The 24,672-nt window shown below is 43.4% G+C and overlaps 1 long non-coding RNA gene across 1 annotated transcript; it reads left to right on the forward strand.

Annotated features, from left to right (window-relative positions):
- The first annotated feature begins 7,384 nt into the window (after nucleotides 1-7,384).
- On the forward strand, nucleotides 7,385-22,222 carry LOC135905483 (uncharacterized). The gene is made up of 3 exons (XR_011511362.1): nucleotides 7,385-7,502; nucleotides 11,414-11,628; nucleotides 20,885-22,222. It is a non-coding gene; the product is annotated as an uncharacterized lncRNA (long non-coding RNA).
- Nucleotides 22,223-24,672: the final 2,450 nt, after the last annotated feature.

A 24,672-nucleotide genomic window follows, 5' to 3' on the forward strand; every position in this document is an offset into this window, starting at 1 on the left:
AGTGAATACGTTAATGCATTTGGCACGTCGAGGATTTGTTTCTTGTGTAAAAGTTTATGGAACGTGACAACGATGCAAGTATTTTTTGCCCTTTAATAAAGATCGACAGCATTTGTATTCTTTAACGCGCACACGCTCAGGGGATCTCAGAGCTGTCGCAAAGCTTGGCTTTGAAAAGGCTGCCAGGAGATAATGGGTGACTTGAAGCATTAGTTAACAGCCGGATGTTTTTGGACTGTACCACTGAGTGGGACTTAGCTACGAAGTACCGACTCAACGATAGAAGCAACACCTCCAACAGTTCCTATTGCATCCACTGATGTTAATAATGCGATGCATTAGCAATGCGATCTGCAGAAAAACTCACCCTAGTGGACATAAGGCGAGATTCGCAGCGTTCTGAAAATCTAGAGTTACGACAAGCAGCCCAAGCGGTGCGGTGAAGCATCGTGCCACCACTACACAGTTCTTCGGCCTTGACTACAAGCTGGGCTGTTTATCTTTCGGCAATCTCTTTCGTAAGAAAGAGCAGTGCAAAACAGCTCTTTTTTCGTCACAATAATGATTTCCGACGAGCGTACTCGCAATTACTCATCCAAAGAACTTAATCCAATTGTTACGGAGCGAATTCTTCATGGTAATTTTCCGATCGCAATACGCGCTTACATGTGTACGAAATAAACAGCCCCATTTTCATGCAGGAGACGAAAAAGTGAGCCCGCAAAATAAATAAAAAAACAATTAAGCGTGTAATATGCACTTCGATCGATTTCTGCGTTCCGTAGATAGATCACTTCTCTTTGGTAACGAAACTTAACTCTGATTATCTCTTGCAAATGTATGGTTCGCTAGTGATCGCGCTTTGCTTGTACCTTAGAGCTTTTTTTCTGAACGGTTGATTTACTTTTATTATGTTTTTTTTTCGTGGAAGACAGAACTGATGGGATTCGTGAACTGAGGCCCGAAATCGATTCTCGGAGGCAACGTTCGTGAACGCATTTCCAGCATTCTTGGAATTATTGAAGAGTTTTCTCCGGAACGCCAAAGCATAATATTTCTGCCTGGGGAGAAGCGCGGCCAGTAGCGCCCAGGGAATCTCTGGACATCCGCAAGTTTATAACGGCGTTATTTCTATGGCGCAAGATCAAAACGGGAAAAAGCTTTCTGGTCAGCGTAGTTATCTCCTTTCTATTTTTTTCACCTTTCGAATTTTTACAACGCTATTTCGCACCCAAATTACCAAAACAACGCCATGTCGAAAGAAAAATGGTAGCATTCATTCGGAGGAATGCTCGATAGTTTTAAAGTCTTCGGACGACGTCCATTTCGCCAGATGGGTCTTCCGTTCCTCTCTTCAAATGCTTGCCCGCGCAAATTTCGCTATCGTCCTTGTTTAGAACAACAGAAAGCTGAGCTAGTTGGTAAGGATTCATTATGCAAAATAGAAGTGAGGCGTGCAGACAGGACACAAGAGTAGAGAAGTGGACAACACGAACGCCGACTATGTGTCTTTCATTTTTCGCCTCAGTGCTCCCTTCAGTTGATAGTCGGCGTTCGTGATGTCCACTTCTCTACTCTTGTGTCCTGCCTGCACGCCTCACTTCTATTTTGCATAACGTCCTTGTTTCTTCAGAAATAGGATCCAAAGGAAAACGAAACATTGACGTCATGGCGAGGGCTCCTCCGTTCGATCGGCAGTGTTAGCTAGGAGCGCAATTTTCTCGTGAGCGACACGAAATACCCCCGAGTTCGAACATGCAGAAAGCGAATAATTCGTTCGTCATCGATAACGCTGCGACTCATTCGCTACCCCTCGATCATGAAATAAAAAAAAAGATGAAAAAGAACGCATATTACCCATGCCTATGCGAACTCCTCCATATATGCAAAGCTCTCCCAGCAGATCACAATGCGAAACTCTGCCTCGTACATGAGTTCTGGCGAGTATTTGCACTCCAGGCACTTTACATTTAAGCGAAAGTGCAGCAACACCGGATGGACGTTAGATATGAACGCGCACATGGATAGTTTAGACGCATATACTGATTACAACGGTTCTTAGCGCTGGACCTGTGTGATGAGCAGAACCTTATAGCAGTCAACAGGGAGAATAAGTGTCATGGACAGGTAACGTGGCAATGCGGAAACAAATAGTCATATATAGACTACGCCTTACAGTCTCAGAAATGCTCTACGAACGACTAAACCCAATTACAGTAGACGAGCATGGAAAAAAAATAGCCTGGGTAGTGAACATAGACGTTTACCATTAAAGTTTGAGTGATATACCAATGTAAAACACGAACTAATAGCATCAGAATTTCTAAAAATGAATGAAGAGTAAATAACAAACATCGCAAAAGAACATACGAGAAGAAAATGGAACCTTTCCTTACAACATTCCGGAAATACAAGGAACTGGTAGACGTTATGCAGCAGAAAATGAGACAGGCAAGGAAAACAATGTTGTATTGGAAAGAGGAAACTGCGTAAGTGGTGGAACAAGGAAATAAAGCAAGCTATAGAAGAGCGTAAGCAGGTGTCTAGGGACCATCGAGAAGCAGAAAAGTTGGGATTACACGAAGAAGAGGTGCTCCTTAGATGGCATAAATACTGAGAAAAGAAAAAGGTAGCGAATGAGATCGTGCAAAAGAAAATTAAGTGCGCAAGTGAACGTTGGGTCCATACGATTCGCAAAAGACATAAAGTAGCCCCTGAGAGATTCGGACACCATATAAGAGCACTCGGAGCTCCAACTAAAGATTCGCAAACGGCTGTAAGGGATGAAGACGGTAACATCTACGAAGGAGACGATGAGCTGCGGTACATCACAGACGTTATTAGGGATAAGTTCGGCCCGAAAGAAAGCTTAATTCAGACTCAAACAGATTCAGTAACAACAGAGAATCCTGAGAGATCAAAATTTAGCATAGAAAGCTTTTATTGAAAAAATAATCGGAAGAAAATGTCCCCAATAACACGGCAGCAGGACACGATGAAATCCCAATACAGCTGATCAAAAAACCTCGGTCCAAAGAGCAGTGCGCTGTTGACTAATGCCATATAGGGCAAGTGATGAGAACGTAGAAAATTCTGGTTGAATGGTGTGCAAGCTGAATGAACCTCATCTACAAAGGCAAAATTGATAAGGATAAGACGAGCTAGTACAGGTCAGTTACAGTAACGTCGGTGATATACAGAATGACAATGCTAGCCATAAAATTGGAACTGTCGAAGTGGGAGGAGAAAAATGATGTACTGGGGGAACTGCAGAATGGGTTCAGGCCAGGCAGACGCTTAGAGGATAATATAGTAGTTATATAATATAATATGTAATACAGTGAAAGCTCGGTAATTCGAACTTCAATAATTCGAATTTATGGATAATTCGAACTGTACGATTTGGTCCGGCCAAGCTCCACAGAAGTCAATGTATAAAAAAGTTCGTTAATTCGAACGCGAGAAGGTTCCCTCACGGATAATTCGAACTACGCTCGCCTGGCACACGGCCAGAGAAACGCGCCTACTGCCTACACACGAGGCTGTATTGCCTCCGAAACGGAGAGAACGGCAAGAGAAGGCAAAATCGGAAAAAAATCTAACCGACGCGGGGTCAGCCAAAAGGCAGCGGCGGTTGCCGCCTCTCTGTTCTACGTAACCTCCGAGACTTCTTGCCCCTCGCGAATCTCGGAGGCTTTGCAAATCTTGTACAGCTGCTAATGTTGTGCGGAGATGGCACGGCAAGTGCCAAAACACAGCGAATCAAGTACGTCGCAGCTGCGCTTGCAATCAAGAAGCAACGAATCAGGGATTTCGCCACCTTCACGCGTTCAGCGTCTTTGTCTCGGCAGTCTTCATCAGTTGTGCACCTCTGTTTTCAGCTTAGGAGGTATCGGCTGTCGCGATTCATTGTGATGGTGTTAAGCCTCGGCTAACGTTCGTTTCTGGTGGACATCGGTGGTGTGGCACAGTCGGACCCAGAGCTTCGACTTGATCACTTTCTGACACGCCAAATTTCTCACATGCCCTACTGCTTCCAACTCGCAGTGTACTGTTGCTTTCCTTCACTTTCGTTAGTTCGAACTTTCGTTAATTCGAACTGAAGCGGCTTCCCCTTGCGGTTCGAATTAACGAGCTTTTACTGTATATAATATATAATACATAATATATAGAGAGTAATATAGTAGCTCAGAATATACCTTTATAGATAGCATTTCTAGATGTTAAAGATCCTATGACAACGTAGACAGGGCATCGTTATGGGATATTCTTAAGCACGAAGGCATAGAGGGCGATCTCTTGGAGCTGCTGAGGGAGATATATAAAGACAACCGAGTACAAGCTGCATGGGAAGATCGAAAAGGTAATTAAGGGATGGGAATTTACCAAGGACTGAAGCAACGATGTCCTCTGTCCCCATTGTTGTTCACGTTTTATGTTGAGGGCGTAGAAAGACGACTGGGAAACAGCGAACTGGGATTTGATTTTTCCTACATGCGTAATGGACAAATGGTGCAACAGAAGCTCCCTGGACTGATGTATGCTGACGACATATAGTGCTACTAGCGGACAGTAAAGGAGATTTACAGACACTTGCAAATATCTGTTGCAAAGCAGCGACAATTCTAGGCCTCAGGTTTATCACACGGAAATCTGGAATTATGATCGTAATGAAAAGACGAATAATTATGTGGTGTCAATTCAACAGCAAGTCATACTCACTGTGAAGCAATATATAACTACCTCAGCGTAAACATAAACCGAACCTGAAAATAAAGGGGAAGCGGAATGCAGCAATAATTAAACATAGAGCGTTTTGGGCCCTCAATAAATATGAGGCGGTACGTATAATCTGAAAAGCAGTAATGGTGCCAGCGCTCACGTTCGCAAATTCAATTTTGTGCTTAAAAACGGGTATCTTGCCGGGGTTGGAAGTTGAACAAAGATCGGTATGCCGGTTGGCTTTGGGAGCCCGCGGTAAAACCACAAACGAGGCAGTACAGGGTGACATGGGTTGGGCCTCTTTTGAAGTCAGAGAAGCGCAGAGCAAAATTAGTTTTGAAGAAAGACTCAGGAACATGGATGAAAATAAATGGGCAGCTAAAGTGCACAAATATCCGTGCTTGAAAAGCGTGAACATAGGATGGAGGAAGAGGTAAAGGAACTTGACAACCAAGTACAGGGTACAGGGAATTCACTGTAAATAGACAACCAGAAGCCATCAGAAAGTGAGATAAACAGAGGCAGTTAATTGGATGCAAAGAACGGAAAGAAAAAGGACCATGGAGACTGACGAGCATGTGAAGAAAGAAATTAGAATGGAAAATCTTTTCCATAACACAAAGGCCTTGCAAAAGCCTTGCTATTTAAGGCTCGAGCCGGTTGTTTAAAGACAAAAACATATCGGAGCAAATATTCGGAACTAGGTGAGGCATATGTATGCCGCAGCAAAAATCCAGACACCACTCAACGCATCCTAATGGAATGCGAAGGGGTTCACCCAGGGAAAACCATGGCTATGCAACGTACACCTTCCAGAAGCGCTTGGGTTTAAAGTGGACGGAAGCGTCAACCGGTCAGCAGCCGAGGTAAGCAAGGGACGTTTATAGTATTGGTGGAAATACTTTTGGTCGTGTTATTGGTCATACTTTTCACGCAGTGAAAAGTATGACTAACACATGCACCCCGGACATTATTATCGACAACGAAACATTGCTGACTGCCGATATCCCGAATGGTGAACTATCTCTCCCGAATAACTTGACAGTTTTGAGTAAAGATAGGGGTGATTGCAGGGCAGGAGGTGTAATGGTCGCTATTGCAAGCCGTCTCCTATGCCCATTGATACGCAGAGCAAACTACTGGGGGTTATATATCCAGGGAAAACACGGGGAATGTAGGTGATGAAAATTCGAGACGATGAGCAAAACGAGAACAAGGTGAAAGCAGTAGCTAACGTAACCTGCCTCTCTCTTTAAAAAGACAAGTTCACTTGTCGAAACGTTTGCGCCTGCTTTCACCTTGTTCTTGTTTTGTTCATCGTCTTGGGGGCTATGTATTTCGACACAAAGGGATCACGTACATCGTAGATATGTGTCATCGCCTCCTTAGCAACCAGCCGGACTGCATTGATCATACTCATTAGAATACGCATTCAGCATGCATCCACAATATATTTTAATATTAGGCTGTGATTTTAATTATCCCGGTATACATTGGACAAAGTCATCTGTGAGCTCTTCGACTGATCGTCACAAGTGATTTGATTCAGCTGGTACACGCGCCGACTAAATGCTAACATCTTCTAGATTTACTATCTACAGATACTCCAGGTAAAGTCTATACAAACGTACTTCATGAAATAAGCGACCACAGATTCGTTCACTGTGCCCTTCCGCTATCTCGTGAAGCAATAGCTACTGTCACAAAACAGATATACTGAACTATTGGAGAGGTGACGCCAATAAAATGAACCCAATGTTGGATGAATTTGCCTCCACGTTTGAAGACACGTTAAGCACCCGCACAGCAAATCAGAATTGTACTGTCTTCCACGACAAGATGAAGAACAAAATTGAACTTGCATGTATCCCTAATATAACCATTAAATTCAGAATAGATGCGCCGTGGTTCACACGAGTCGTTAAAAAATGTCCTAATCGTACAAAGAGCGCGCACCGAAGAAGCGAACAAAAGAAACGCTGACAGTGACTGGCAAAAACACCAAGAAGCATACGTTATTGCTACGGCAGCAATTACCGAGGCTAAAGACAATCTCTTTAATTTTACGCTACCTACACACGCCCTTTCCATCGCCTTCTCGCGTTGAACGAGCGAGAGAGCTAACGAGCGACAGTGCGCCCACCCCTTTCTCTTCCCTACCCTCCACGCCACTCAGTCACCCGAGAGATAACGCTTGACGGCCTGCCGTTCTCCCCGCTCACTTCCCAAAGTCCGGCCACCGTCATATTTCCGACCATGCTTCCGACCCATAAAGAAAACGGCCGAGAAAGCCAAAGAAAGCTATTCGTTTTAAAAGAACCGAACAAATGTCCTATCCATTACAGATAGCTCGCCCGGAGCGTTCGCTGCTTTTGGAGTGCATCGCAGAAGACTTCGTGCTGTTGGTTGGTCGTTGGCCGTGTATGCGAAGTTTCAGTCCTGCCTGAACGAAATGTCTCCATCTCAAATACAAACACTCAGCAGAACAGTTAGCGTGCCGATAATGACCAACCGATAGAGCATGTAGTAAGACAAATCCTTTCAAAACAACGTTTCTCACGGCACGCGCCGTCATGCAAAAGAGACGGACTACGCGCAGTGGTTTCGATAACGAAATCAAAACTAGAAACACAGCGCAAGCGCAGAGCAAGCGCCCACGCCGCCCGGTTAGGCCTCGCATCTTAGAAAGGAGTGTGCCAACGCCAGAAGCCGCGCGCTTCGGTGTTCCTGATGTTGACATTGTTTTCTCGCTTACATCAGTTCTGTTGCTGGTAATAGTGGTATGTATGCTACCCTTAAATTGCACTCTGCCAGTCTACACCGGTATAATTTGTTGTAATCGCTGCCTCTTACTTCTCGGAACTGAAAACTGGGTCAGTTGTACTGTGGCCGGCAGAGTTAGCACAGCGCTCGAGCGCAGCAACAGCATGAGCTACGCAACTGTTGCACGCGCTTCGATTCAGTGAGTGACTTGCAGACTACATTGATGCTGGTTGCTGCCAAGCGGATCGCCATATCGGTAGCTGTCGCCGAAGATCCCAACGGGGATTTGGCTGTCGGCCCTATTGTAAGTAATCGCTTCATGAGAACCACCGTAACGGGGACCGATTGACGTATATAACAAAGTCAAATCGCGATTTGCTCAATCGCGTGGATACATGCGGACCAGCTGGGCCATGGAGCCAGACGTTCGCGCGTTCTTACGTTAGTCACGGTTAGAGCTGCGCACGGGCCGCATTTCTGAGCCCGCGCCCCGCCCGGTTCCTACACTACCATAGGCGGCCCGGCCTGGCCCTCCGCTTAAGAAGCCTGAGTTCGCCTGGCCCGGCCCGGCCCGACCTGCAATAAAGCGACGCCGACACAGAAAGAAACAATATGAGGAAAATCAGTTTATTTAAATGACCTTGTAATGTTGAACTCTTGCTTTCAATATGACAAAATCGGGAATATATACAGATGCAGCGCACGCACACAATTGTTATTCTAAGTTATTGTGCAAAAACAAGTTGTCCATTGATGAAGGGTTAAGGCACGCGCTTCCGGGTGCGCGTCTTCGGAGCGTTGTGAAGCCTTGTCATGAGAATGCCACAAAACACCTGATCGTCCCCTTTTTTGGGTGCCGACAGTGGCGAGTTGAAAAAGTTCACCCATCTCTAAGGTGCTGCTGAAAGAAAACAGTGACCTTTCTAGCATGGGCAGTGACGACGTGTGCTTCCTGTCGACTTCGGTCAATAACCAGTCTTCAAGCAATACCACTGCCCATTGGAAAAGCCCCCTATACGCCACCGCTTGGCTAATTTTATGTGTGGCAAAGGCGACCCTGCATGCGCCACACGCAGACTTATTTTTGCTTCCCAAACGCTTCCCTTCTCAGCCTTTTTACTGGGAGGCGCCTGCAAGCGGCGGCTTTTCCACAGCGTCGGTACTTGGCAGAACCGAAAACGCATTCCGAGCCTCTGCTAGCTTTCATTTGCCTTTTGTTAGCGTTTGTACTTTTCTCCCGTCCCTATAGATACCATTTTTGATGAATAAATACATTGCACTTCCTGCTGTACCTACATGCGAGACGACAAGCATACTTTCGCATAAGGTACGCAGACGAGATCGGGAAGCCCGACCAGTCCGTCCGAGACATAGAGAGCTAGGCACGGCCCAAGCCTGAGTGAGAGAATCTCCAAATGGTCTTAGCCCGGCCTGCGGGCTGGGCCCAGTCCAGGCTTTCGGGCCGGCCCGAGCCCGTGCACAGCTCTAGTCATGGTATTGCCTTTAACTCTAGCATATGATACTGCCCAATGTACGCACGAAATTAGCAAAATATCCGCTAGGAAAGCAATTACGCAGGTCCCGCACTCTGGAATCAATGTTATGTGAAGAGAAAGCAAGGATAGAAAAGGCCGGGAGGTCAACGAGACGAGCGTTTAGTTTTCTAGCCTACACTGAGGGCAGCATTTCGGGAAGTATTTTGCATGGAGATAGCTGGCTATCTGGCCGCATTTAGGGTAACACAAAATAGTGTCAGATGGCATTACTTGTAAGTAGAGTCATTACTTGCAAGGCAAGCAATTGCATGTGTGTGGTTGAGAGGACAAGACGATGCCTTATCGATGTCATCAGTGTTGGCATGTTAACGACAGCATGATTTGCTCAATCCTGAGGCCAAAATGATGATGTGAGTAATTGAAAGGTTGAAGGGCTACTACACTTATTGTGAGCCTATAGCTACTGCTAAACCTGCTTGCAAGGGCACGCGTCTGCGCTGGTCTGAGTGGACCAAATCTGCAACTCACACTGTACTTCAGCAGCACAGAGAGAATGGTAGTTCAAACCTGCACTCGAAAATGTCCCTTATACTTTAAGAAACAGTTTAAGCGGTGTCACATTACTTTGTAAGTTTGCATGATAAATGAAAAGCACATAGGTCTCGCCTATCTGGTGGATGCCGCAAAGAAATAGCATAAAAGAGGAAGGCAAAGTGTTGTTTGCCCCTCCTGAACAGCAGTTCCTTAGAAGTAAATGTACACGTACTCCTGTTTTTCCCTACAATTTTCTTACTGCAGATAGCACTATGCATTGGAGCTTAGAAGTCCAGCACCACACTGCACTCACAAATGTGGATATCTTCTCCATGTAGATGCTAGCTAGCAAGTGGTGAAAATTATTGGAATTATGCAGTCAATTAGCAGCAGGAAAATAATAAACTCGTGTAATGACTCTGAACTTGTGAAACCCTATCTAGGCTGTGCATCAGCTCCTTCAGTTATCTCTGACCAAGCATCCCCTGATAAAAGCTTACTAACTCTACTGCTTGGGTATAGGTATTTGTGGCACTTACTCTGCCAAAGGTGTGCTAGGAGTATTTATATTCTGTTGTTGGTGCTGTTACCTGGTCGGAATAATTCAATATCTGCTAGCATTACTTATTTCATTCTGACTGCCAAAATTAAAAACCTGCTAAAAAAATCTGGTGTCTGTCAGGCATGCATTTTTGCTACAACTCCATCAGTTCTAGTGGAAAATCCACTCAATGACAACACTGCTGGGGCATCATTGGGTTCAAGATACTTTAAGGCATTAGCTTGTTCGACATAGTGCATTGCATTAGGAAGCTATTTGATATCTTGAGTGGCATTTTTTCTGGTTGATCTGCCTTACATAGCGTCCGCGTCTTAGAAAATCAGTAGGCAGTGCATCAGCTGTTGGATGTTGTCCTGATATAATAATTTGTTTGTTTGTGCAGCTATTTATTTATATTAATAATTAAGGTACCAAGAATGTCATTGTTTGACCTGGTAACTGCAATGAGGATTGAACTTGTTGTGAACTTTAGGATTGCATGAAATGACAGTGTTGCAGCTTTTGGGAGGATTTCTTTCTACAGTATGGCTTGATAGTCCAACTCAGATATTTGAAGCACCCGCCAACACATAAATGTAGAAAAGACAGATGACACACATTCCACTTCCAACACAGACATAGAGTAACACTTCCATCTGTGGATGCCACGAAAGTATGAATGAAATATCCCTTATCGACAAGACCAAGAACCCTGCCTTCTTGATCGTCCAAATTTCGATGAACATTTTCTATAGTGATCTTAACATTCTGTGCACGCACAGTGGCATCACCTGCTCTCCTTCTATAATCATGCAGTTTATTTTACAAGTACATGCGGATGCTTGTGCATCACTGTAAGCGTTCACATGCTGCAAGCAGCGACAATATTATTTGAGTATCTTTAAATTTTATGTTTGCTATTTTCCAGATGTCTAAATACTATATCCATTTTTGAGTGAGGATGCCTTGGCAGCAAAACAGTACTGTAACTGATTTGATTTTCATATTGTGACTTCAGTTCCTTTAGCACAACAGTAATACGAAGTGCTGAAGGTGTCATCAAGTGCATTAAGGCATCACTTGTTACTGACATTGGAGGCATTGGTAGATGACGATAACTGCTTTGACTCTTAATGCAAGGTGAGTGTATGTATATACTAAGACATGAACATACTAATTTGCGATGGGGAAGCTTTTGACAGTTGAAGTGAAGTTTAAAATGCAAGTAGCACTGTTGGCATTGCCATGACACTGGTGCGAGACTCAAGCTCGTGTTGTAACATCCAAGAGCTAGGACAGTTCCTTCAGAGCCTCTTTTGGTTGCTTACAGGAGTTCTATTCCCCTTTTCAATTGCAGAAGTGCAGAAGTGTGGGGTAACCTTGAAAGCTGGAATTACAAAGCCGGATGCTGCACACTGCTGTGACTATGCCTGACTAAGCCACCCAGCAAAGTACACCACGGGCTTCAACAGTCCTCATCAACAGTCTTGAGTGATGCACTAGTGTGATCCTGCCGTCTTTAGTGGCATTGATAACCATAACATGGAGGATTGATTACTTTTGTATGAAAGGGTGAGCCAATATAACAGATGGGACGATGCGTTGCTAAAAGTGGGAGTGTGCCCCAGCCATGTACACTAGCTTTCTTGCAAAAACATACAATACCAACAGAAAAAAAAATTCTGGCAAAAGCAATCTTTAGTTGAGATCTTTGTAAGCAATAGTTAGTGCATTATGCATGCCGCAGTGACTCTGTCTTCTTAAAAAAATGATATGTTTGGCATGTTGGTATTCTATAGTGAAACTATTGGCAGCACGAAGCCACACTAACTGCACAAAAAAGATACATGGACAAGCGCTGTCTATGTATTCTTTGTAGTTCCCCATGTGCATGGTTGTGTTAGATGCCGGGCACCTATTAGCTGCAGTCCCATTTTTTACATGGTTACTGAGATGGTAGGACAATACACTGCATTAAGCTAAGCAGGAATAGAGCTTGTTAGCACCCTTGGGTACAGGCATAAGTGCATTTCCCACAGAATGTACAGACACTAAGAAAAGCTATTTTAAATGGAACTTGGGAAGTAAAGCGCTCCAGATGGGAAAATGTCACCGCATTTCTTGTTACAATTAAATTTTGGTTTCTGTCCACTGCCTTGGATGAAGCTCTCCTTGACAGCCCATGCCATCATTCATACTGAATACTGATTGATTTATCACAAATTTCCTACCCTTTCAATGACTGTCCTTATTCATCAACTAATTTCGCTAACAAAAACCAGTCTCTACTTTAGCAGCTAGCTTTGCAGTTTTCTTCAGTTAGGATGTAATTGCAAATATCAGAAGTGTACGGAATACAACCAAATGACCCACACATCTTTCCAGATTTACCTCATGATGCTGAGGTGTACAGTTTTCTGTCCAAAATTTCCACAACGTAACTGCAACACAGGCATAATATTAACATAAATTTTGGCTTTGGATATGCCTTACAGTTGAGCAGCAACAAAACTGCCTATTTTTGGCTTACAAAGGTCTTTATACAGGGTGTCCCAGCTAACTTCAGCCAGAGCTTAAAAATATGCAAATGCCATGTGTGTGTGCTGTTGCTTGGAGATATTCAAACTTTCTCATTCCATCTAATTAGGTAGTCGTAATTAATTAATCAACTTCTCAAATATTATAGTTATATGAGAAGTGTCCATAAGAAAATAGTAGAGTAACGGGAAAAACTCCCAATACAGCTTTCTGTTCCTCAATACGTTCCTCAGGTGTTTTTCCGAGCGTGAAAGAAGCCCAAGAATGCACGCAAAGTGCCTTGAGTGGCCAGTCACGCGGCAATTCGTACCCTGAACTTGTGGTTGCTATTTACACACCTGTTTCACAAAGGGACATGTGCTTGGTTTTCCAGCTTCATCAAGGCAGCTATTAGGTGCATCCCCAACAAACCATTGGATTGCGTCCTTAAACGCTTGCCTTTATATTACTGGTCTGTGCATAGCACGTAAACCTGGTAGTAATGTGCACTAGGAGTCGTGAATTCATTTCCGAGCGTGAAAGAAGCCCAAGAATGCACGCAAAGTGCCTTGAGTGGCCAGTCACGCGGCAATTCGTACCCTGAACTTGTGGTTGCTATTTACACACCTGTTTCACAAAGGGACATGTGCTTGGTTTTCCAGCTTCATCAAGGCAGCTATTAGGTGCATCCCCAACAAACCATTGAATTGCGTCCTTAAACGCTTGCCTTTATATTACTGGTCTGTGCATAGCACGTAAACCTGGTAGTAATGTGCACTAGGAGTCGTGAATTCATTGCATTCAAACAAAACAGACAGTTACTCTGTGGTCCTTTTAAAGAAAAGAAATGATAAGCTATTGCTCTTGAACTTTTCAGTGGTCTTAGAGAGATACGCTGTCTAGGAGAAATTTGCAAACTTGTAAGCAGTGCTGATATATTGCTTTAGAGCCGTCACTGTTCAATAAAAGTAAGGATACCTCTACTGTACATATTTATTCACCTACCCCCCTGAACATCTAAGCAACTGTACAGCAGGTTAATGCTGCTTGTGCTGTGTGGTGTACCATGCAGTGCACATAAATGGAGAAACAGCTGTATTTCATGTGTACAGATAAAGGACCTTCCACACTATTTGGGAGGGAAAAAAATTTATTTCCATTATGACTTTGTACATGACAAAAGCAGAGACTAAAACAACATTGTATGTCCTGGCATGTGACGTCTCTGTTTGAAACCATAGACTGCAGTGTGCACAAGAGAGCAGCAAGACATCATGCAGTGGCTTATGAAGTCTCAATGCTGCATGCCTAAAGAGAATAAGTACATTATGCCAAGACTTGGAAAACAAGCCATGTAATGAGCTCTGCCGAACTTGCATCTTATTAGACAGTACACATTGTTGTAACTTGCCTGGCAAATAAACAAGTAAATGCTACAAAGATCTACAAGATATGGCAGATCCATGAAACAAATATTACGCAGATCCAATGCACATGTGGGATGGGAGAAGTGTGCGAGTGTTGTTTATGGTATCCATAATTTCTTTGTTTAGTGCAAAACAGCAGACACAAGAGAAACGACAGGACAAGGCGCTACTCTCAACTGACATCATTTTATTGCATCACTCCTTCACAGACAGCAGAAACTAGAGGAATATGCGCAATGAGCACCATGTGCAGAAACCACCAACATCCGATCACAAGAGCGCACTCATGTGACAGAATCCAAAAACCATATTCAGCGCTGCACAAGGTTAAAGAAGGCACACTAATGCACTGCGAACCAAATGACTGTATGAAAAAAGCTTCCAATAAGTCTCGGGTGGTGGTATCACGGCTCTTTTTCAAAATCGTAGTATCATGAAACACAGCTTTGCACTTGCATATTTTAGAATGTTGAGCTAAATGGGAACTTGTGCCTGTTGGTATGAATCGCTCATGTTCTCTAAGGCGCTCATTAACACAGCGGCCTGACTGCCCTACATACGCTTTGCCACACAACAATGGAATCTTATATACCACACCGACGCTGCAATCTACAACTTTGGGGTAGTTCTTTTCACAATCTGGTTTTTTACTTGCTTTTGAAATACGGCTGCACAACATTGACAGTTTCTGAGGAGCAGAAAACACTATTTGGATTTGGTATCTAGTGGCGACATTCTTTAGATTGTGAGCCACCCTATGGCAATACGGCACAACTTCAGGCCTCTTCTTTTGTGTAACACAGTTACTTTTGTGACGCTTCCTTTTCAGTTTCTGAAGCAATACCTCAGAAACTGACATCACCACCCCACTTGAGTAACCCGCAGCCTGCAGCCTATTTAACTGTGCAATGAAACTCTGGTTCGCAGTGTGATGACAGCATTTCATTAACGAAGATTCTAGATGCATCAAAGCAATGGCACGTTTCACAGTCTTTTAGTGCAGGCCACTTTTATCTTCTTCCTAAAATCCATAAAGTTCCAGTCGAAGAAATATTTACAGCGGAAATCCCAGATCGACCTATTGTGTCTAATAACAACACCCCCTACTGAATCACTATCTAAATACTTAAATCGCCACCCGTCAGTCATACCCACCACCCTCCCATCTTTCGTTCAAGACATGCTGTACTCCCTTCAAATTATCGACAGCATCAATGCCAACCAAATCCTTTGCGACCATGCTATTCTAGTCACCTTGGATGTTTCTGCCCTTTACACCAACGTACCCATGAGTGAAAGAATCGAAGCCATTTCTAAATCCCTCACAATCAATCCCAAAGCGCACGCTCCCAAAGTTTACCTGTTGCTCCTTAAGTGAGTTCTCACACTCAGCTATTTCGAATTCTATTCTATTCACTACCTGCAAACTTTCCGCACTAGCAAGGGGTACACCATTTGCTCCCACGTATGCGAACCTTCTCATGGGACAGCTTGAAGCACACCTGTTGAAATCCTACCCTTTAAAATCCCACACCTATCTTCGTTACATCGATGACATATTTATAATATGGCAACACGGCACAAGCACTTAACCGACTTAATTAGCCATTTCAGTCGCTTTCACCCGAGTATTAAATTTAAGGCTCACCACTCTCCTAGTCAGATCAACTTCCTGGATACGATGGTCTACATAGAAAACGGAAAACTGAGAATGAGACTTTACCGGAAGCCCACGGATAGCCAGCAATATTTACACTACAACAGTCATCACCCGCGACACTGCAAGCAAGGAATTTTTGTCGGACAAGTGAAACAAATAAGAAGAATCTGCAGCGAAGACGATGATTATATCCACCACCTAAATGACCTTAAAACAACGCTAGCAGAAAGGAACTATCCCCAAGTTGCTCTCGATAGAGCTTATGATGCGGCATCAAGATTGGAGAGACAGCCGGAATTGGCGAAGAAACAGCTCACATCAGAACCTGACAGACTGCTGACCTTTATAACAAAATATTCTAATGCACTCTCAAACATAAACAACATCCTATGAAAATACCACTCAATATTATTAAGTAACGAGCATCTGAGAAAAGCGTTCCCGGATGTACCTAGGGTTACCTATCACCGCGACAGGAACTTCAAAGACATGTTAGTGCATGCAAAAGTCAGCCAACAGCATTTCCCTGTAATAAAAGCATGTTGTTGCCTCAGGTGCAAAACCTGCAGGCACCTTCAAGGTGACATTAAAATTAAAAGCACTGCAAAAAATTACACACACGAAGTCAAATCTAGCTTCGCTTGTACAAATTTGGATGTGATTTATATGCTTGAATGTTCCTTCTGTAAGAAACAACGTATCGGTGAAACAGGAGAATCAATGAACGTCAGATTATACAAACATTGCATGGACACAGCTAAAAAGCTTCCCAAAGCCGTCGCTGAGCATTTCAACCAACCAGGTCATAACTTTGATGAACTTAAACTCTACATCTTACAGTCAAATTTCCGTTCTGAACGAGAAAGCAAGTACAAAGAATCATACCTTATCCATATGTTCAAGACATTGCAACCAATAGGCATAAACGTTTCAAAGGGAGCTTTAGAATCTATTGACTATGATAAATTTTAAGCTATAGGCAAGAACACTTGGTTTGGTTTCTTAGCGGCTTTTTCCCCTCTTTTCTCCCCTACCCCATTTTCCAGCCGGCGTGTCAGACGCCATTGACATGCCGGCTAACACATGGGCGTTCACACGCGATTGACAGCCGGCCGGGTCCTTGGCCTTGTGCACAGCATTCCTTTATTCTTAATTCAACACGCTAACACACCTTTGCTTGTTGCCGTACCCACCCGCCTTACACCCTCTCTCCTTTAGATGAACCCTACCTATATTTACTGTGGTGAGGAAAGCATATGTCGCCTTGAAGAAGACAAGTCCACTTGTCGAAACGTTGGCTCCTGCTTTCACCTTGTTCTCGTTTTGCTTATCGTCTTGAATTTCTATTTCCCGCCTTCCCCGTGTTTTCTTCAGGAAGTGTAGCAACAGAAAGTGGACCTAGAAAAGCCCTAACAGTGAAACAAGAGATGAAATAGATTTCATACTTTCTGCCGATCCCAGCATAGTGCAATATGTGGAAGTGTTAGGTAAAGTAAGGTGCAGTGATAATAGGTTAGTGAGATCTAGGATTCACCTCAATTTGAATAGACAAAGAGTAAAATTGGTCAGGAAGAAACAGGCCAACCTAGATGCAGTAAGGGTAAAAGAAGACCAATTCAGGCTGGTACTTGCAAACAAATATGCGGACTTAGAACAGAGAGATGAAGATGACATACAGGCAATGAATGAAACCGTAACTAGGCGGGCTTCAGAAGCAGGAATTGAACTGGCAGTAAGGCACCAAGGCAACCAGTAAGTAAGCTCTCTCAAGTAACAAAGGACCTAATAAAGAAACGACAAAGAATGAAAGTGTCCAAATCAAGAGATCAGATTCGTGGAACTGTCAAAACTGATAAAAAAGGAGAAAATAAGAGATATTCGAAATTATAATGTGAGAAAGACTGAGGAAGCAGTAAAAAATGGACACAGCTTGAAAACAGTGAGTATGAAACTTGACATAGGACAAACCAAGATGTATGCATTGAAAATTCAGCAGGGTAATATTAGCAATCTCGAAGATGTAGTAACATCAGCACAAGAATTGTGTACTGACCTGTACAGCACCCAAGAGAGCCACGATACTTCCATTCGTAGTAGTAATGGATGCTATAACAAGCGATGAAGTTAGAAGAGCCTTGCAAGACATTAAACGTGGAAAAGAGGCAGGAAAAAATGGAATAACATTCAATTTAATCAAAGATGGAGGAGACATAATGCTTGAAAAACTTGCGACCCTTTATACAAACAGTCTATCGACTTCAAGGGTCCCAGAGAACTGGAAGAATGCCAACATTATACTAATCCACAAAAAGGGAGACATTAAAGAACTGAAAAATTACAGGCACATTAGCTTACTGCCAGCATTATATAAGATATTCACCAAGATTATTTCCAATAGAATAAGGCCAACACGACTTCATTTAACCAAGGGAACAGGCTAGCTTCAGGAAGGGATACTCTACAATGAATCGCATCCATGTCATCAGGTAATTGAGAAATCCGGAGAGCACAATCAGCCTCTCTATATAGCTTCCATAGATTACGAAGATTCAGTAGAGATACCAGCAGTCATAGAGGCATTACGTAATCAAGTAGTACAGGACACTTACGTAAATATGTTGGAAATTGTCTACAGAGATTCCACAGCTACCGTAATTCTTCACAAGTAGGAAGATACCTTTAAAGAAAGTGGTCAGACAAGGAGGCACAATCTCTCCAATGCTATTCACTGTGTGCTTAGAAGTATTCAAGCTATAAAACTGGGAAGGCTTAGGAGTGAGGATCAACGGTGAATATCTCGGCAACCTTCGGTTTACAGGTGACGTCTTGTTCAGCAACATTGGGGACGAGTTACAACAAATGAGTGGACCTTAACAGAGAGAGTGGAAGAGTGGGGTAGAAGATTAACATGCAGAAGGCTAAGATAATGATCAATAGCAGGGCAAGGGAGCATGAATTTGGGATTGCCAGTCAGCCTCTGGAGTCGGTGAAGGAGTATGCTTACCTAGTTCAATTACTCACAGGGAACCCTGATCACGAGAAGGAAATTTACGGAATAAAAATAGGTTGAAGTGCATACGGCTGACATTGTCAGCTCCTGACTGGAAGCTTACCATCATCATTGAAAAGAAAGGTGTGTAATCAGTGCATTTTATCGGTGCTGATGTATGAGGCAGAAACTTGTAGACTGACAAAGAAGCTCGAAAACAAGTTAAGCACCACGCAAAGAGTGGTGGAACGAAGAATGTTAGGCGTAACGTTAAGAGACAGGAAGAGAGCGGTGTGGATCAGAGAGGAAATGGGGATAGCCGATATCCTAATTGACATTAAGAGAAAAAAATGGGGCTGGGCAGGTCATGTAATGCGTAGGTTAGATAACTGGTGGACCATTAGGGTTACAGAACGGGTGCCAGGAGAAGGGAAGCACAGTCGAGGATGGCAGAAGACTAGATGGGGTGATGAAATTTAATAATGCGCAGGTGCTAGTTGGAATCGGTTGGTGCAGGACAGGGGTAATTGGAGATCGCGAGGAGAGACCTTCGTCCTGCAGTGGACATAAAGTAGGCTGATGGTGATGATGATGTCGTACATAGAACACAGCAAGGAGTGTTTGCTTGAGGAATTGTTGTGGGCCAGTGTTCATAGCTTGTGAGAAGGTTAGCATTTTCATTACCTCAGCAGCACACCGAATCGTGGCGGAAGTGTTACAACTTCATTTAATTTATGATTTACCTGCCAAAACCGCAATCTGATTATCAGGCTTGCCATAGTGGGAAGACTCTGGATGTGGATTAATTCTGACCACCTGGGCCTTTGGAACATTCACCTAAATCTAACCACGAGTGTTCTTGCATTTGGCCTTTTCAACATGTGACCATCATGATCAGGATCGAACCCGCAATGTCGAGCAACGCCGTAGCCTTTAAAGTACTGTTGGGTACAAAAGTGTTGATTTGCTGACTGGCCACTTACATAGTGCTATCTTGACGCTGTGGCGCTTTACTGCAGTTGTGCATCTGCACACTCTGCACCAGCCCTCTGCAGGACAAATTTGCAAAATGTTTATTTTTCAGAAATAGCAAAAATGCATATACCCTACCTTGAATTGACATTTATCCTTCTCAACTGTCGCCATGTGTAGTAGTAGCCTTCCTTTTATTGATGAGATCCCAAATGACACATGCTTTCTGACATCGCATTGCCCCTTTCTCGTGCCGTGTAGGCGAGCAGCCGTAAGAGTGCTAAAGTGCTTGTTCACTTGTTTTGCAACTGCATAGGTGACTGAATGGCTAATGCAACTGGTTCTGCCCCTTTTTGTGCCCCTCTCTCTACTACCTCATAGACTGTTGTGTGTGAGCAACAAAGCAAGCAGCTACTGCTATGCTTTTCTGAGAGATTACATTGTGGCAACTCCCAGTGAGTTCCAGAAAGGGTTGTGGCCATGCTTCTCCCGTCAAAACGGGTTATGTAGGAGGTGCAGACTGCTGCGGGAGTCCTCTTTTGCACTTCCTTAAGAACCCTCGGCCCCATCTAGTGGTGCTGCTGCAAAGCTTGCATGTGGTAACCGAAATGTATGGCACGCTCATGTGTGCGAATGCTGAGAAATGCATCATGTCGCCACCGAGTTCCTCTCTCACTCTTTTTGGACACGCTGTGCCATCTAGTGGCACTGCCAAAAAGTTTGCATGTGGCCTCCGAGATGAAAAGCGTGGTGCACTGGTGCTTGCGGATACTGAGAATCATTCCCTTGTCTGCTGCCTACTCACTGGCACATACTCAAGGCCCAAGTTGGCAAGATGTTCATTGAAGAGCAACACATATCCCGTGCATTCATGGCACAGCTTTCTAAAGGGAAGGCGCGAAAGGTGCTCATTGAAAGTGTCACATACGCAGTGCCTTTGTGGTGTAGCCTGCTAATCCGTCGCGTCGCTGTCCCTGAGGAACCCCTGTGACATGGGTTCGTTTCTGCTCAGGACCGAATAAATTTAAGGGATATTTTCGGTCATTGTAAAATGGCACATTTCCAGTGGCACCTACCCAGCGACCCAAGTTGGCATCACAGAGGTTCACTGAAGACCAGTACAGACTGAGTGGCACATACCCAGTGCATTAGTGGCACAGCCTGCTTATGCATCAAGTTGCTGTCCTTGAGGAACCCCAGTGATGTAGGATCGATTCTGCTAAATATCAGAGAAATTTAATGATTTTTTTTTCGTGATTGCAGAGTGGCACATTCCCAGCGGGACTTGCCTAGTTACTCAAGTTGGCGTCAGTGATGTTCATTGAAGAGTGGCACACACCTACTGGCACTACCCAGTGACACAAGTTGGCATCAAAGAGTTTCATTGGAGACCACCAGCACAGACCAAGTTGCACTTACCAATTTGGTGTCAAAGCGTTTCTTCGAACAGCGATACCTACCTAGTTTCATGTCTACAGTGATGCGTGTCGATGTGAAAGAAGTTAGTTGAAGAGCAACGTGTATGTACGTATTGCCACATACATAGTGAACCAAGTTTGTTGGACGGTTTGTTTCAAACCCTGTTACCTCAGCACAGCAGCTTGGTGCACTACCCATTCGACCACTGACTATCCAGTAACCCACACAGGTGCGAATATAATTAGATAAAAGCACACATAGATACGGATGTACAAACATACATGGATAGCCCATGGAAAGTGTGTGAAGTACCCAAAGGGTGCTAACATATTAGGAAGATACTCGTATGCTCATAATGTGACAGATTGTGGGAGCAAATAGTGATATCCGATTAAGACTCCATTCATATGGCTTAATATTTATAATATGTGATTCATATATTATGTAATTCACAGCAAGAACCTCAGCATATTACAACTTCAATTTTTTTTATGGATGAAATGTAATATTGTGCAGGAAGTTGCTCGTGTTTGGCTCTGAAGACAAATTCTTTGGTTTTGTGTTAATGATTTGCTTTTTTAGTTTTGTATACAAATCTAATGCCTCCATAACCTTATTCACCTCTGCAAAAGCCTCATTAAGAATGAAGAAAGTACAAAAATGCTGGTATCATCAGCATATGTTGCAAATTTAGGAACAGGAGAAAGAAACTCGTGTATATACAGTGCAGGAACAGAGAACACTCAGATATGCGGCTCTCGCTTGGCTGGTGCCCTAGCAGCAAGTGCCTGTGGAAGCGATTTCAGTGTATTGCACAGGTATGTAGATATTTGACATAACTACCAACTGCAAGTTATCTGCTGCAACTCCAGATGATTTTACACTTGTCGGAGGAAAACATCTAGATGTACTCTGAACTCATGTGTTCTGTTTAACAGTGAACTGCACTATAAATGTTAAAAAGTAAGAGGTGAAGAATGCTCCCTTGAGAAACTTTGGAAATGAACATTTTAGTCAACATTACATCATGTATGGAAATGTGTTGGCACCTGTTTGATAACATTAAAAAAGTTTGAAAGACAGCACGCATTTACCATAGTGGCTTAATTTATTTACATGAATACTGTGGTTTAGATGCTCAAATGCCAAGCAAAATCAATAAAGACAGCGACAAATTTTTTATCCAGAAGATTTCTCAGTATATATACCTTTTCGTCGAGCAAAGAAAGCTCAGAGGAACGGTTATTTATTATTATTTTTTTCAAAACCATATTAAAATTTTGATTAAGTGCCATGCTTTGCATCAATAAATCTCTAAATGTGTAATAAATATGTAATTATATTTTAATATCAACCCTTATTTTTGAGTCTGGTCACACAATTTTCCCACGTTATGCACATAGCTAAAGAAATTACTAGGCTTGATGCCTCTGCAATTACTGACTCACTGTATTTAGTTTCGAGCTTTTGCTAAGAGGCCTTGACTGAAAACTCTTCCTCTATCATCCAAACAAGACAGAATTCAAAGGAAGATGGAAACTTAAGGTGTAGTCAAGCAACGAATGTCACTTTAAGCTGTAGAAACGTGACAGCAGCCCAAGAGCTGTGCTGTCGTCTCTACACTAATTTTTGGTAGAAGGGCAAAGGCGGCGAGCCGAGCGGCAGCTGCAGTGGCCAGTGTGGCAGGCTTCCAGAACGACACTGCACGTGCCAAGCTTACACCTCGAGCATGCACATCCCAACTTTATTTCCTTCCGAACGCCGACCAAAATGCCCCGCTTTGTGGTGCCGGTGGATGCTACAAGCCAAGGGGACAAGGCGACAAGGGAACTTGTCTTTATTAGGGCAGTAACTGCTTTCCCTAGCAGCGTTTTTATGCATGCGTAGCTCACTCTCCCCTACCATCAATGGGGAAGGAGGAAGAGAATGAGGAAGAGAGGAGGAAGAGAGTGAGGGGAAGAGAAGGAGGAAGAGAGTGGCTGAGGCGTGGTGTGGTGTAGCTAACATCAATAAAAAAAAGAACAGGTAGTAGACGGGCTGAAAGTGACCTGGGGAGGAACAAATGGAACTTTGGAGGTATGAGAGTAAAGGCAAACAACTGGTTTTAGATTATATCGTGCAGTGGAGATAACTTGAACCAGAAAATAATTTACGGATGTAGGTAGGTACGGCCAGTCCACTGTCTGGTTTTCTAAGAAAGCAGGAACTATTCTCCCAGATATACCAATGTGCTCCCAAACATAAGCAATGTTCTACAGGATACTATGCAGTCTTGGAAAGCAATGAGTGCCTTAAAAAAGTGCTCCTGGTTATACCTAGAGTCGCACATTGCTGCAACAGAAACTTTAGAGACATATTGGTACATGCAAAAATAAACCCTCAGTGTACTGTCATCATAGCAGCCTGTGCTCATCTTAGGTGCAAGACCTGCAAACACCTTCAATATGACATAAAAGTTAAAAGCACTGCTCCCAAGCAATTGTACACACAAAATCAGTTGAAACGTTATCTACATGCTGGAATATTCACTGCACCGCAAACATTATATTGATGAAACAGGACAGCCATTAAACGTTGGACTAGATGGGCACCGTGCCAACATGGCCAAGAAACTTTCTAATGTGGTGGCACAGCACTCTGATCTGTCAGGTGATAATTTCGATGAAATTAAACTTTATATCCTGCAGTCAAACTTCCAGTCTCCGAGAGATAGAAAATATAGGGAGTCATATCTAATTCACAAGTTAAATGTACTCCCAACCAACAGGCATAAATGTTTCAAATGGAGCTTCTGAATCAATTTGCTATAGTAATCACACAAATATACCCAGTAGTGAATAATTGTTACCTTTTTATTCTTTTAATTTCCAGACATGTGTAGCGCACTTGTACACAATGCAGAAAGAAAATAACCCATTACAATTACTCCATTCAATTATGTAATTGACTACAGCTCTCAGTTACTGTCCCACAAAAGTTGCTCGATTACTTCTGCATTACTTTCCTCTGAAGTTTTGCATAGTACTGTATACAGAATGAGCTGGCCAGGCCTTTTCAGTGCATCCTCTGCAGCCTTTCATACACTGCTTGTCTGCACTAACAATTGCTTTTGAAAAATTCCACTTGTGCATGGGCCCTTGTTTTTGTTATGAAAACATCAGCAAGGACACTGAAAACTGGTTCTAGGAGAGAGGTTAGTTGGTTGTATGCCCTGCGGGTAGGGTGGTGGTGTAACGTATAGGGAAATTGTGCACAATGTTGTGGTTATTCAGCACTGGGTCCTCTATAAAGAACAGTACTTCATTGTTGGGACTTGGAGAAGACGCTCCTGGTTGGGCAAACGAAAACCTGAAGGAAAAGTCATATGTGATCTCCTGGCATTATTGCCCTAAGTAACCTTTGCTATCGAGCCATACCATCACCTGTTCAATTCATTAGCGAACATCTGGTCGAGTTTTCCAAGCCCCTTAGTTTGCTTATGTGAACATACACATTCACAAGCCTGCGGCGTGGTATGATATTTGGCATTCTGCTGTAGTTTTCCCCAGATTCACATTCTCAAAACTGCATTGCCTGTTACAGGTTGTCTCATCAATAAAGTAAGTGGTTACACGTATAGTTGGTAACTGGAA

Source organism: Dermacentor albipictus, chromosome 1 (assembly GCF_038994185.2).
Source record: "Dermacentor albipictus isolate Rhodes 1998 colony chromosome 1, USDA_Dalb.pri_finalv2, whole genome shotgun sequence".
Lineage (NCBI taxonomy): Eukaryota > Metazoa > Arthropoda > Arachnida > Ixodida > Ixodidae > Dermacentor > Dermacentor albipictus.